We start from the raw sequence: 14,404 nt of genomic DNA on the forward strand, positions 1-14,404 counted from the left end.
TCAACAGGCCCTGAGGTGATTTCGTCAGCATCTGACAAAGCCAAACCCTTTTGCCAATAACTTTGTATCAAACTCAATCTTATGTGATCAGGGATACCTACCTCCAGAATTTCCTCCCAAAACCAAAAACAATCTGAGCCACGTTAACATATCTGTTTGTGATGTTGCTACACTCATCAAGAACTTCAATGCAAGCAATGTCCTGACAATATTCCAGTCATAGTACTCAAAAAAGCTGCAACTGAAACTAGTGCCCATTCTTGCAATCGATGCCTAAAGGAGAAATAATTCCCAATACTTTGGAAAAGCTCATTAGTCTGCCCAGTATTTTAAAATACTGGATTGGTCTTCTGCATTTCAGTACAGACCAATCAGATTTCTGCGTGTCAGGAGCAAGTTGCTTGAATTCATGTTAAATAGTTTTTAAATTGAAATGATTTTTTAATTTTTACATGAAAATATTTTTTAAAATTTGCAATTAAAAATATATAATTTATTACAGGATATTAAAAAAATCATTTAAAAGCAAAAACTATTTTATTTAGAGACTAGTCTTTTATGTAGAGATTTAAAATTAAAAAGGAATGATGTAAGTATTAATTAGAAGGGAAATTTCCTTGGTATACACTGGCAAAATTTAGTAGAAAGTGCAAGTAAAAAAGAAATAATTTTATTTAATACAACCTCGCCTATTTCATTTGGTTTCCGCTCAAATTTGAGATAGAATCAGTAAAAAATATTTGCAAATAAAACAAATTCGTTTACAAATGGGATTTATGCTCTTTATCTAAAGTATGAAGAGAGAGACGTCTGCAGCCTTCCACTGTCAGTATTGGTAAAAATCGATGGTCTAAACAGTTTCTTAAAAAATTAAAATAAATAGACGATAATATATATATATATATATATATATATATATATATATATATATATATATATATATATATATATAATAATGGCAAGCAATCTATGAAAGATTAATGCAAGCAACAAACGTAGTCACTAGTTTTGTCTTCTCTGCGCCAGCCTCTCGAACCAAAGGTTCTCAAGTCCTTCGTCACCCTTACTCAAGGCACGCCTCCATGCTGGTCTATCTTCGGCTAGCTCCTCCCACACATTCACATCGACGCCAAGAGCGATCAGATCCCGTTTGGCCACGTCTTTAAAGTGCAGCACCGGGCGACCACGGCTTCTTGTTCCATTTGCCAGTTTGCTGTATATATATATATATATATATATATATATATATATATATATATATATATATATATATAATTATATATATAATATTTTTCAAAGAAATATTAATTATTTTTATACTTAAAGACACTAGTGTTTCATGCTTATGCAATCATCAGTGTAAGAAGTGATAATTACTGCTGGTCAGGAGATTCAAACCCAGTCACAAAGCCACCATTGATTTTGTAGGCTTACATCTTATCTCAACACCTCTAATAAATAACACAAGAATTGAAGGAAATTAAGTGCTCATAAATGCCATTTCGGTGGGCATTGATAGTAAACAGCCAGAGGGTATTCAACGACCAGAAGCCAGAATGTTGCATCCGCGCTAAAGTTGACAGTTTTTTTTCCACATAAACACTTTCACTTAGGAAGGTTTGCAACCTTCACAAGGTTTCTCCCAAAAGTACCCGATATCCTTCTAGAAATAATTCCTAATATGATAATATTGGGGAAACGTCATTTTGTCTAGCTAGTGTTATATAACAGATCTCATTCAATTACTGTATTATCCACTCTGTTAAAAAAAAAAGTGCAATTCCAAGACGCGAAACAAGTAAGTCGTTACCATGGCAATGACGGCGATAGCGAGGAGATAAACAAAAAAAAAAAAGAAGAAAAGAAAAACACTGATATATTTAAAATTAAGAAGAATTTGAAACCCTATTCAGTTGCAGTCAAGCTCTTGAGAAAGATAGGCATCTATGCGACTCTGCTGGTAAAAAGAAGACAAAGCCACAAGAAGTATAAAAAAGGAAAAACATATTTGTTGTCAACCAGCGTAAAACTAAAGGTTGGTTTATCTTTCACTCTTTCCATTTGTCAATTATAAGGACATATTGGATCACTTTAAGAGAACTATTAAATACGAAAACTCAGAGATTTCGCTAGTGCTTGATAGAAATAAAGTATATCGCCCGAAAGGAAGAAAAACGAGCAAAATAAACAAATAGCAAATCAACCAGAGTAACCTTCCTTTAAGAGATATAAAAGAAAAATAATGATAAAAGGGACTCAACTTTGTAAGTTAGCTTTGTTATAAACCCGTTTTTTTCCTCTTTTCTTGGTTGATAGTTTGGTATGCGAGACATATACATATATAAAAAAAAGAGATAAGACAAAGAAAAAAAGGGAAAAAGACAAGAAAGACTTATGAACTTAAATATATATTATCATCTCTTGAAATTTGTATATTCGTTCTTTGATTCTGTTCATTAAAAATAAAACAAAAAAGAAAAACAAGTAATATATATATATATATATATATATATATATATGTTGAATTGATTATCTGTTCATGTTAAAAATATATGCTGAAACTTTTCTGACCTACTATCTCTTGCAACCTTCACAAGGTTTCTCCTATAAGTACCCAATATCCTTCTAGAAATAATTCCTAATATGATAATATTGGGCAAACGTCATTTTGTCTAGCTAGTGTTATATAACAGATCTCATTCAATTACTGTATCATCCACTCTGTTAAAAAAAAGTGCAATTGCGCACGCATTTCAACGCACATTAAAATTTCAGTCACGTACATAATTTCGATTACACAAAAACAAAACTGCATTCTCGACGTGAATGTAGCAGGCAACATACCACGTGATCAGAAAACGCAACTTACTGACCAATCAAAGACACAAAAAATGAAACATTTTTTTGATCCGATTCGAGCCAAAGACCGATTATAAAAGGACCATGAGGCAGTCTTACCATCCTTGGGAATTGTCTCGGCATCGTAGTTGCCAACACCAACTTACTGTGAATATCTCACTGTCGTTACTGACACCAACTTACTACACTGACACCGCCGTCATCACCAACACCAACATACTGCAAATACATCGCTGTCATCACTGACACAAACCTACTGTGAATAGATCACCGTCGTTGCCAACACCAATTTACTGTGTATACCTCGCCATCGTCATCAACAGTGTCATTAACTTATCGCAAGTAACTCGCCGACATCAGCCAGACTCATTGCTACTACGTCTCTACCGTTATTTATCTCTAATTTGGTGAGAATAAAATATATACATTTAATTTTATTCAGTTGTCTGTATTTTTCTTGCAACCTTACGCTTGTCTATTACATTAGTGTATAAAATAGGAGGATAAAATCTCATTCTAACATTTAAAACAATTTCAATGACGTGGAAGTAAAAAGCAATGGAAGAGAAGGATGTGAGTAAATGAATAAAAGTATGGATGAAAAAAAAGTTCATGAGTAGGATAAAGGAAGAGAGTAAAATTTACATATGAGAAAGACCGTCTTCATGTGTAGATGTAGGTATGTGTGTGTGTGTGTGTGTGTGTGTGTGTGTGTGTGTGTGTGTGTGTGTTACATTGCTGAGTTCACGTGTGTTGCAGTAGCCATGTTGGATTCTTGGGTCTGTTTGTCTAATCCCAAAAGAGAAGTTTTGTGGTCGGTCTGAGCAACGTGGATAAATAGTTGGCAATGTTGTCTAAGCAAGAGGAAAAGTATTACATCAAGTTCGTGTGTCGAATAAAAAGACAAAATCTCATTTTAACATTTAAAACAACTTTATTGAGTCACCTTCGTTAATATCTTGTAGAAATGAAGTTGACGAATGTTGTCTGTATGCCATCACATCGGGGTTGCCAAAATTTAGAAATGATGACAAAAATTTCATTCTAACATTTAATAATAGCTTTATTGTTTTCATTAGTAGGTTTGTATAGAGAAAGGGTTAGTATTGGGAAGAGTTCTTGTGTAGAGATGTTGACAAATGATAATACAGACCTGTTGAGAAAGAATTCATGTATGTGTGTGTCTAAGTTAGTAATAGAAATATGCGTCCATGTGTATGAATGGGCACAAAAGATTAGAGACAGCGCTGTAGGAAGAAAAGAGTTCATTTATGCACCTTATTGAAGTTTGATTGCTGTGCTGGATTATTTATATTCTGTCTTAGTTGAATCCCTGGCCTGAAGGCCTGGGTGGGTTGTGTGGCATCCCATGTGAAGATGTTGCAAACTCGATCAACTGAAAGAGAGAGAGAGAGAGAGAGAGAGAGAGAGAGAGAGAGAGAGAGAGAGAGAGAGAGAGAGTTGCTGTGGTTTAACTTTTATAAACTCGGTCATGTGACTGAGAGCTAGCTTCTGATTGGAGAAGCCAGATAGAAAGTATATTCAAAATCTCGAGCCATGAGAATTCACTCCTGCTGATGCTCCTTGCACTCATGTCTGCTACAATCTAAATAAATGAGAATGAAAGAGAAGAAAAGTGTTAGTAATTGAATAAATCCATGAGTGAATGAAGACATCAGTGGGATAAATCTAAAATGTATGTAAAGAACAGCTAAGAGTTCACATTATGAGAATGGTTATATGAGAATGGTTATATGAGATAGTCCATCTGTACAGAGCCAGATGGCCCAAGGTGTTTTGGTTGCATCTCAAGAGAGGCTCGGGGATTGATCTGAGCAAAGAGATGAGTTGTTGGTAGTACAGTCCCATGACTGGAACTGTCCCATCGACGAAATGTTGCATCCCTCTGCCTGTTCTACAAGTATTTTAATTGTGAATGCTCTGACGAACTACAAGCCTTTGTACCCGCTCGACACAAATACCCCTGACAAACAGAAAAGCCCCTCCCTTCACAGAAGAGATCCCTAGATATAAGAAGGCCTTCTACTCTAATAGTTTCTTCTCCAAAACTGCTAGAATTTGGAATTCCCTCCCGAGTTCCTGCTTTCCCAACTGTATTAACATGCAGAAATTCAAGTGTAATGTGAACAGACATCTTGTTGCTCAACTCCCTACATAGAATCTCTGCAACATATGTCCTCGATAGTAGCCCTCTACATAAAAGTGGCACTGTACCTTGTTTGCAGTGAAAATGGGGGGGAAAAAATTTGGGGCGATCCCTTTTATAATCTCCTGTAACATGTTCAGTTCACATGAAAAATAGCTTCTGATTGGGCATGCCAGAAAGGAAGTTAAATTATTGCACCAACCAGAGCCCAGCTTAGAAATTAAGTGGAGATTCAAACAACAACAGCAGCAGCAAGTTACAATTAATTTTGTAACTTGCTGCTGCTGTTGTTGTTGTTGTTGATGATGATTTTCTTGACATTCGTTTCTCTTGTATCTTTCCATTAAAAATCTCTACTATTATATAAAATTAACTTTGTGTGTGTGTGTGTGTGAGAGAGAGAGAGAGAGAGAGAGAGAGAGAGAGAGAGAGAGAGAGAGAGAGAGAGACAGACAGACAGACAGACAGACAGACAGACAGACAGACAGACAGAGAGTTTCTTTTCTCATAGGTTCTAAATCGGCTGAGTCTATCTTTTGCAAATTTCACACAAAGCTAATTTATATGTCTGACAGTGTTCTTAGATTTGTTTTGTACAGAAATTGTATTGAAAATCGAAAAATCTGATGTTAAAATCGTTTTTCTTCTCTTATAAAAAGAACAATTTTTACAGGGGAATATTTTATGTTACACTGGCTGGTGTAGCGTAAAATGTTTCCCTGTAAATTCTTTTTTGTGAATTAGTCCACTGGGCAAATTATTCCTCGTAATATATATTAATCAATTGAGGATTGATTGTATAATACATAGGCAATCTGCATAAATTAAAATATCATGTTTAAGTCTATTGTATGACCAGGCAACGCCGGGTGGCTAGCTAGTTCTTCCTAGAAGGATATTGAGTACTTACTGGAGGAACAGGATGAGGGCTGCCTAAGTGAAAGTGTTTTTGTGAAATGACCTGGATTTTAACTTGGCATACCCAGATTTTCAGTTCTTATGTTTGTGTATGTGTGTATGTGTGTGTCTGTGTGTGTCTTTAACCACTGCTCTGCTGTTATTGTTGCTTGTAGTACTATTGCAACAAGCGTTCTCATAGGAGACAATGACCTAAAAAGGTCAACTACCTGAACCACTGGCTGACCTTTATTTCATGTTTATATGCTAATGTTTCCTCTATGAACTTAAATAACTACTGGATTTATCTGGAAACAATCTAACACAGCAAAAAATAAACAACAAAGACCTCTGGGTAACTTTCCCCATGTGATTGTTTACAACAATACAAGTATTCAATATATCTGAATATCCAGTAACTCTGATCTAATAGTTTTCCCACTTCAATATGAACAGTTAGTTACTCATGCATGATCGTCTCCAAACATGTTTTCTGTCAAACTCAATAGTATTACTCATACACTAAAAGACTGCCTTTTAAATTTAGTAACACCAGTTCAAACGAATCTAAAAGGTTTAGGCTGCTGGAGATTCTGACCCAAAATTTTATCACCTTACAAAATTTGACCTAAATTGTTTATATGGAAACAAAAGCAGTTGATCTCTCTCTCTCTCTCTCTCTCTCTCTCTCTCTCTCTCTCTTTGTGTGTGTGTGTGTGTACATATATATATATATATATATATATATATATATATATATATATATATATATATTTTTTTTATTCAATTTTCACCCCAAACAAGGCACAGTGCCACTTTGAAGTAGGGGGCTACTATCGGGGACATAAGTTGCAGGAATATTATGAAGGGAGATGAGTAGCAAGATGTCTGCTCACATTACACGTAAACTTCTGCATGTCAGTACAGTTGGGAAAGCAGAATCCCGGAAGGGAGTTCCAAAGTCTAGCAATTCTGGGGAAGAAACTATTGGAGTAGAAGGCTTTTTAACACCTAGGGATCTCTACTGTGAAAGTTAAAAGAATTTCCATTTGTACAAGTAAAATCCAAGGAAATCCCGTAATTGGAAGAAGATGGTCCATAATAATCCAAAGGCCCTTTTTCTTTTTGGTGTCGAGAGGTTTCAGGTTGCCTAATGAAGTCTCTTTGACTGAAACAGATGGCTATTTGTAGCGACCATATGTAACTGTTTACCCCCAAATAATATATATATATATATATATATATATTTTGTGTACAAAAAGTTGTTAGTTGAGACAGATCATTGTTACCGTCGGTTTCAAGCCCGATAATAAGGCCCGTTTAAGGTATCCTTATCAAGCTCTCTTCAGCCAATATTCGTCTCTTTATATATATATATATATATTATTGAAAAGCACAGAATTTTTTGTTTGACTATTTTCTTTTTAACTGTCTCCAATCTCCCGAATCATTCTTTTTGTGTTTTCTTCATTATATTGGTCAGATCCGTATGTTTGTTTAGCAAGTTCTAATTTTGATCCTTGTGAAATCAAGGCTTGAAAGCCACTCGAGGATAAGGGTTAATGAATGTAAGCTAGTAGTGTAGTAATTGTTAATGGCATAAATTGAGTAGGATTTGATTATTCATTGGGACGGCCCAACAAGAACTTATTTACATTGGATTTGAAGGTTACCATGTTGTGTTTAACAGGGAAGCAAACCAGCAGAACAGTGTTCCACAGGCGGGCAGTTCTGGGAAAGAAGCTTTGTTTATGGAATCTGCATTTAGATTTAGCAGCTCCTGCCTAGATGTGGCAACAGTACTCCATTTTAGGGCGTACATGGCTCTTATAAAGATAGAAGATTACATCGGCAATAGAGTGATCCAACCATTTTTCCAATGATCTTGGCAACAGATTTGATGTGTTTCATTTCAGATCAGGATTCGAGGCCATTCCCAGCAGCTTGTAAGGACATGAACCTCTCTCAAGACGAGAGCCATTCATTATGAAGAAAGGAGAGAAGTTTGATTTTCAATGCATTAAAATTAATCAGCCATCCTTTTCCCCATTATAACACCTTCTCAAGATCAGAAAAGAGAGAATCAGAAAGATCTTGGTCATTGCTAGCCTTTGAAGTGTTGCCATAGATTGTGGTGTCATCTGCATAAATGTCTACAACTGATCTAAGAATGTGATTTGGGAGATCATTGATGAAGATCAGGAAGAGAGTTGGGCCAAGGATGGAATCTTGAGGGATGCCAGCATTAATATTATGAGTTCCTGATTTCTGCCCATCAACGACCACTTGAATAAGGAAAACGAGGCTATTCTTATTTTTTTTGCATAAAAACTATACTGTAGCAGCCTGAAACTGATACTGAAACCTAATGATGTTTTTATTTACTTTCAGGAAGCTGAAAACGAAACCGAAACCGAAACTGCATTAACAACACTGAAACTGAAAATGCTTTAGAAAAGTGTGATTTCCAATCAACGTGACTGATTTTACAAGAATCTGTGCTATTTCTATTTTGGACACATATTTTAGATTGACAGAAAATGGAACACAAATGCACAAATCATCCTGATAGTTTCTGCTACATATGTGGAAATGTGATTCTTCCTCATCGACTAGCAAATAAAGAATGCATATCATGCTTACTTTGGAGTTTAACTTGGGAACCAGGACAAGCCATTTGCACTCCATGTTAGCTGCAAAACATGTGTCGAGAACTTGTGTGATTGGAGAAATACAAAAAGGAAGAGTATACCATTCACTGTTCCAATGGTTTGGAGAGAGAGAGTAAAGATCATGTGTCCGACTGCTATTTCTGCATGACCAATCTTAAAGGAGTCAACCGCAAGAACAAGCATTGTATTCAGTATCCTAATGTTCTGTCTGTCATACAACCAGTCCCTCATGATCCAAGAGAAAGCCCACTTTCTTCACAGCAGCCTTGGCAATGCTCTCAATGTATCTATTCCAGTTCATGTTCCCTGTAAACGTTAGGCCGAGGTGTTTAAAGGAAGTACTTTCGGGTAATGTGTTATTGACCATTGCTATTGGTGGTAGAGAAGGTTTCTTGTAATTATCGAAGGAAACAAGCGTAATCTTGGCAGCATTGAATGTGGCCATCCATTTTTGTCCCCACTCCACTACAGATTGGCATTCATCCTCTAATGTTTGTGCCATTTCCTTATAAATGTGTTCATCTGTTTTCCCCTTGTGCCTCTTATAGAGAGTGGTGTCATGAGCAAATATACCCATCTCAGAAACAATTTTATCAGGGAGGTCATTTATGAATATCAAGAATAATAAAGGTTCAAGGATAGACCCCTGAGGTGCTTCCGCATTTATATCATATTGTTTAGATGTATGACCATCGAGGACAACCTGGATTTTTCTCTTACTTAAGAAGGATTTAATTACATTATATATTCTTCCAGTGATACCATATTATCTAATTTTCCTTAGAAGACCATCGTGTCATACCCTGTCTAAAGCCTTAGATATATCAAGGGCTACTGCTCTACCCTCCCCTGTTTTGTCCAGTGACCCTAATGTTTTAATAGCCAGGCACAGAGGTGGGATCACAGGGATTCAGTAGAGACACTCAGTGTTTGACCTTGTTTCCAGACTAGATTAATTTGACTGATTTTATAAGAATCTGTGCTTTTTATGTTTCTATTTAGAACACATATTTTAGATTGACAGAAAATCAAATACAAATGCACAAATCATCCTAATAGGTTCTGTGGTAATGTGATTCTTCCTTGTCGACTAGCAAGTATATCTGATTTTGTGAAGAATGCATATCATACTTCCTTTGGAGTTTAACTTAGGAACCAGGACAAGCCATTTGCACTCCATGTTAGCTGCAAAACATGTGTCGAGAACTTGTGTGATTGGAAATACAAAAAGGAAGAGTATACCATTCGCTGTTCCAATGGTTTGGAGAGAGAGAGTAAAGATCATGTGTCAGACTGCTATTTCTGTATGACTAATCTTAAAGGAGTCAACTGCAAGAACGAGCATTGTATTCAGTATCCATCTACCATACGACCAGTTCCTCATGGTCCAAGCCAGCCCATTCCCAAGCCAGATGTTACAAGAGAATCTAGCTCTGAATCGGAGGGTGGAGAATATATGCCAGAAGACAATGACCGGCCAATGCCTCTAACACAAGCAGATCTCAATGACCTGACACGGGATCTAAACCTATCAAAGGAAGCAGCACACCTAGATTCTTGTCTTCGTGAGCAACTGGGACTACATTCTTTTGGTACTGAGAGCGTGAAAGAGAATTTAGATAGTTCTTCACAACCCAGAAGGACTCGTTATTGCTGGTTTGATTCAATCAATGGGGCTGAACTATGTTGCTACTGAATTGAAACTGTTCACCGACTCTTCAAGCAAAAGTCTAAAGACAGTCCTCCTTTACAACAGAAATAAATACTCTTCAATTCCAATCCGTCATTCAGTGCAAATGAAAGAAACTCGTGACAACATAGATCAGCTACTGTCTGCTCTGAACTACAATGACCATGGTTGGTTGATCTGTGGCTTTGGGACTACAGAGTGGGTACACAAACTTTCCATGCCTTTTGTGTTTGTGGGATAGTTGGGCTGATGATCAACATTTTGTCAGACAAGAATGGCCACCACGGTGTTTAGTGATGTTTGAAATGAGACATGGTGGCTACCCAACACAGGATAAAGTCACTGAAAAGGCGCTTCATCCATGATTAGATTTTCTGTAATATATCCTCTTTATCTTCTGAACTATGCAAGAAAAAATTATTTCTTTTGTCAAGAATTTTTTTCCAAAATTAAAGGGAATAAATAGCACTAAATGGTCATATGTTGAGAACAACACCAACATGACTTCTCACAACACCAAAGCCAGCCTGATTGCCACCATCCGTCAAGTATTCATTGAGCTCCCACTGGCGCTTGTGGAAAAAGCATGCTCCCAGTTCCGGATACATATTGAGGCGGTGATTGAGGCTGAAGGTGGCTACATTGAATAGATGTCCGCTCTATTACATAATCAAGTTATCTGAATTGATTTTTTCAATAAAAGCTTTAAAATAAAGCTGTAGTGTTGTTTTCTTTAAAGTGACAACTTTATAGTTCCACCCTGTACTTTCCAAAAACATTCACAGGTACATTCCATTCACCCTGAACATACAGTTTTTCTTCCTTAGATAGTCCCCACTTCCTGTATATTGATACAAGGGAGCTAATTCATTTGTCATTTGACATCAACTTTTACTTGTCTATCTATATATCAAGAAAAATTAGTACTTAGGAGGGTCATTGGATTTTTATCTATTTGTCAACTATTTCACGACTGCACATGCACGAATCTTCAGTCAGCCTGCCGATAGGTTGCGTGCTGATTTGTTGTACATCTAAGAAAATAGACACAAGTAAAAATGACAGATGACAAAGAATAGAGGACAAACACAGGTGGAGAGTAAAAAGAAACATATTTATTTGGCCACAAATACACAAGGAAAACGTAAAGGAAACTGTAGATTGATGAAGATTATGGAACCAGAGCAGTTGGAGAACAGGAAACGCTATACCTAGACAAGGTTGGAGATATGGAAAACAGGGGATGATGTCATAATTAGATTAATGTGAACGTTGTTGAGGTGTGATAAGATTCTTAGGTAGGTCCAGTTTGCAAGGACGTGACCAAGGATTAGATCGACAGAAACCAAAGTTACAGGAATGGAAGTGAGGAACCTGGATTCTGGAGAGCGTGGAATGACGTTACATGGAGATTGACATGGATGTACCTGAGGTGTGACGAGATGTCTCAGATAAGTCTGGTCCACGTAGAAGTGGCCAAGGATGGATTGACAGGAAGAGAGGTTGCAAGAAATGCTTATTTCTAGAGTCATGCCTCGGCAGTCATTGGAACAAAGTACTGAATGTGGGTAGTTATTGAAACAGAGAGATGGGTTTCAAGAGGGACTGGTACATGGAGCCAGAGGCTACAGACAAGAACTGTTTCTGCAGGAAGAAGCTGGAGCAAGAGCTGCTGGATGTTGCTGGAGCATGAGGCACTGAAGGCGAAGTAATAGGAAGGTGCTGGAGCAGCAGGAGTAAGCTGGAAGTGAACTGGAGCTGCAAGAGTGAACTGGAAGCTGCAGAAGTGAGGTGGAAATTGCAGGAGTCAGAAAGAGAGAGCTGAAAGCTGCAAGAGTGAGCTAGAAACTTCAGGAGTCGGAGCCGGAACTGGAAAGGAGAGTTGTAATCTGGTAGATTAAGCAGGCAGCAAGGTGTGAAAGATTAAATCGTTTTTAGTAGTTTCAGAGTTGCCCTGAAAAGGACAACTTAATTTACTGCTGCTGCTGGTGTCTTCTTCCACTTCTGAGCTCACTGACTAGTCAGGCAATCGGAGGTGGAGGCCTCTCAATCTCTTGGCTGAGCTGAGGTATTTATTTATTTATTTTCCATGGTGAAAAATGGGATACAAAGATCAGAAAATGGGATTGAAAAGCCAGCACTCCCAAGGAGGGGTATTTTGACCTGCAAAGGGTGTCTGGGAAGCCCCGTCAGCATTTTCTGGTAGAGACGTCACAGGTGATTAACAATAAAGTAACCCCTTCTCAAAGAGAGAAGGCAAAGACTGGGAGGATAGACCTCCTAGAATTGCTCAGGATTGCATTATTCTGCAACCAACAGGAAAAGGTTGTTATAAGAATGATGTAAACTGTTGATTTTGGTGCTGATATAAAAAAAAACCCTGGTTGTTCGAAAACCTGCTGAATTCATGAAGGAGAGGCTTACTACAGAGGTCAGAGGTGGGCCAGGGTCACAATCAATTTGTTGTAGTGAAAAGTATTTGGGATATTGATTAATAGTATTTAGATAGTTTTTGATCAGCATTTATATATTAGTATTTGACTGGTTTGTTTGATCTGTAACATTTTAACATAAACAAATGGTAAATCAATATTGCAACAGGGTTAGCATTTAAATATTTTATTTTGAAATGTTGACATAATTTTCCTTTTAATTCAGTACACTTTTAAATGCTTTCCCTTAATGCATTGTATCCTAGATTTTGATAAATTTGTAATGCTGAGAGTTGATGGAATAGGCCTCATTTGGTAAGAAGAAAAAAGGGTCACCGTTAGCTTGACGAGAAAGTTTTTGCGATTTGTAACATTTAAATTCAGATGAACATATCTCAGCTCAAACAAAAATTTATTGATCGAAATAAGCACCATCAGAATCAACACACTTTCATGAATGCAAAACAAGTGTATTTATGCCAGTAATGTAAAAATCTTGCGTTTTGGTGGCGATGAAGTGACGTTTTGGTGGCGTTTGTGATATCATTTAGGTTTTTAAAGCATTTCTCATGCAGAAATTTGTTGAGATGTTTGAAAAAGTAATAGTCGGTAGGTGAAAAGTCTGGAGAGTATGTCGGATAAGGCAGGGTTTTGTAGGCCAATTCATTCAATTTCTGAAGGGTCAGTTTAGCAACATGTGGTTGGGCATTGTTGTGGAGGAGAATTAAGCCTTTTCTGTGTACTAATGTTGGATGTTATTGTCGAAGTTTCTGATATATTTTACCATTCATTGGCAGTACTTCACCGCCGTAATGGTTTCACATGCATTCAAAAAACTGTAATGGGTAGGACCGTTTGCAGGCCACCAAACAGTCAGCATGACCTTCTTTTAGTGTAACTCTAGCTTCAGGAAGTATCGTGGAGCTTTGCCACCTAAGCATTAAGCTGTGCATTGCTGGTTGTTGTAAAGAACTCACTTTTCATCACAAGTCACAACCCGATCGAGAAACGGGTCATTCCTGTTGTTTAAAAGAAGGGAAGATGACACTTCATAATGGCGTTTCTTTTGGTTGTCGTTCAATTCATGAGGCACCCATTTATCAAGTTTTTTGTCTCAAGTGGTTGGAAATCGTCATATGTGTTGTGTCTGATTCAGAAGTTCTTGAACAGTTATGTATGGATTAGATTTGACTAAGGCTCTTAATAGATTGTTATCAATATCTGATGACCGACCACTACGCTAATCATCTTCAAGACACTTGTTGTCGCTATGAAATTTCTTAAACCACTATTGTGTTGTGTGTTCCGTCATGGTTCCTAGGCCAAACACTTTGTTGATATCATGAGCTGTTTTAGCAGCTTTCAGCCTAACTTGAATTGAAATAAGAAAATTGTGTGAATTTGCTTTTGACCATCTTGTAATCAACGTCCTGAAAAGAAGACATAATTGTTTTAAATGATTGTAATTTAAATGATTAAATAAAGTGAAAAACGCTCTTTAAAGTGATATATAAAGAAAAAGTATTATAACAAAAACTTATTTGAAAATACATAATTTGAAATAAAAATTAAAATTCCACAAGAACTTTCTTCTTAACCTACAAACGACACTTGTCCAGGATTCTGACCTCTATGAAAAAACAAAACTAAAGAAAATCTGTATAATGTACGTACCCGTGACAGGAAG

This window comes from Euprymna scolopes, chromosome 34 (genome assembly GCF_053919585.1).
Source record: "Euprymna scolopes isolate OS-2025 chromosome 34, ASM5391958v1, whole genome shotgun sequence".
NCBI classification, from domain to species: Eukaryota; Metazoa; Mollusca; class Cephalopoda; order Sepiida; family Sepiolidae; genus Euprymna; species Euprymna scolopes.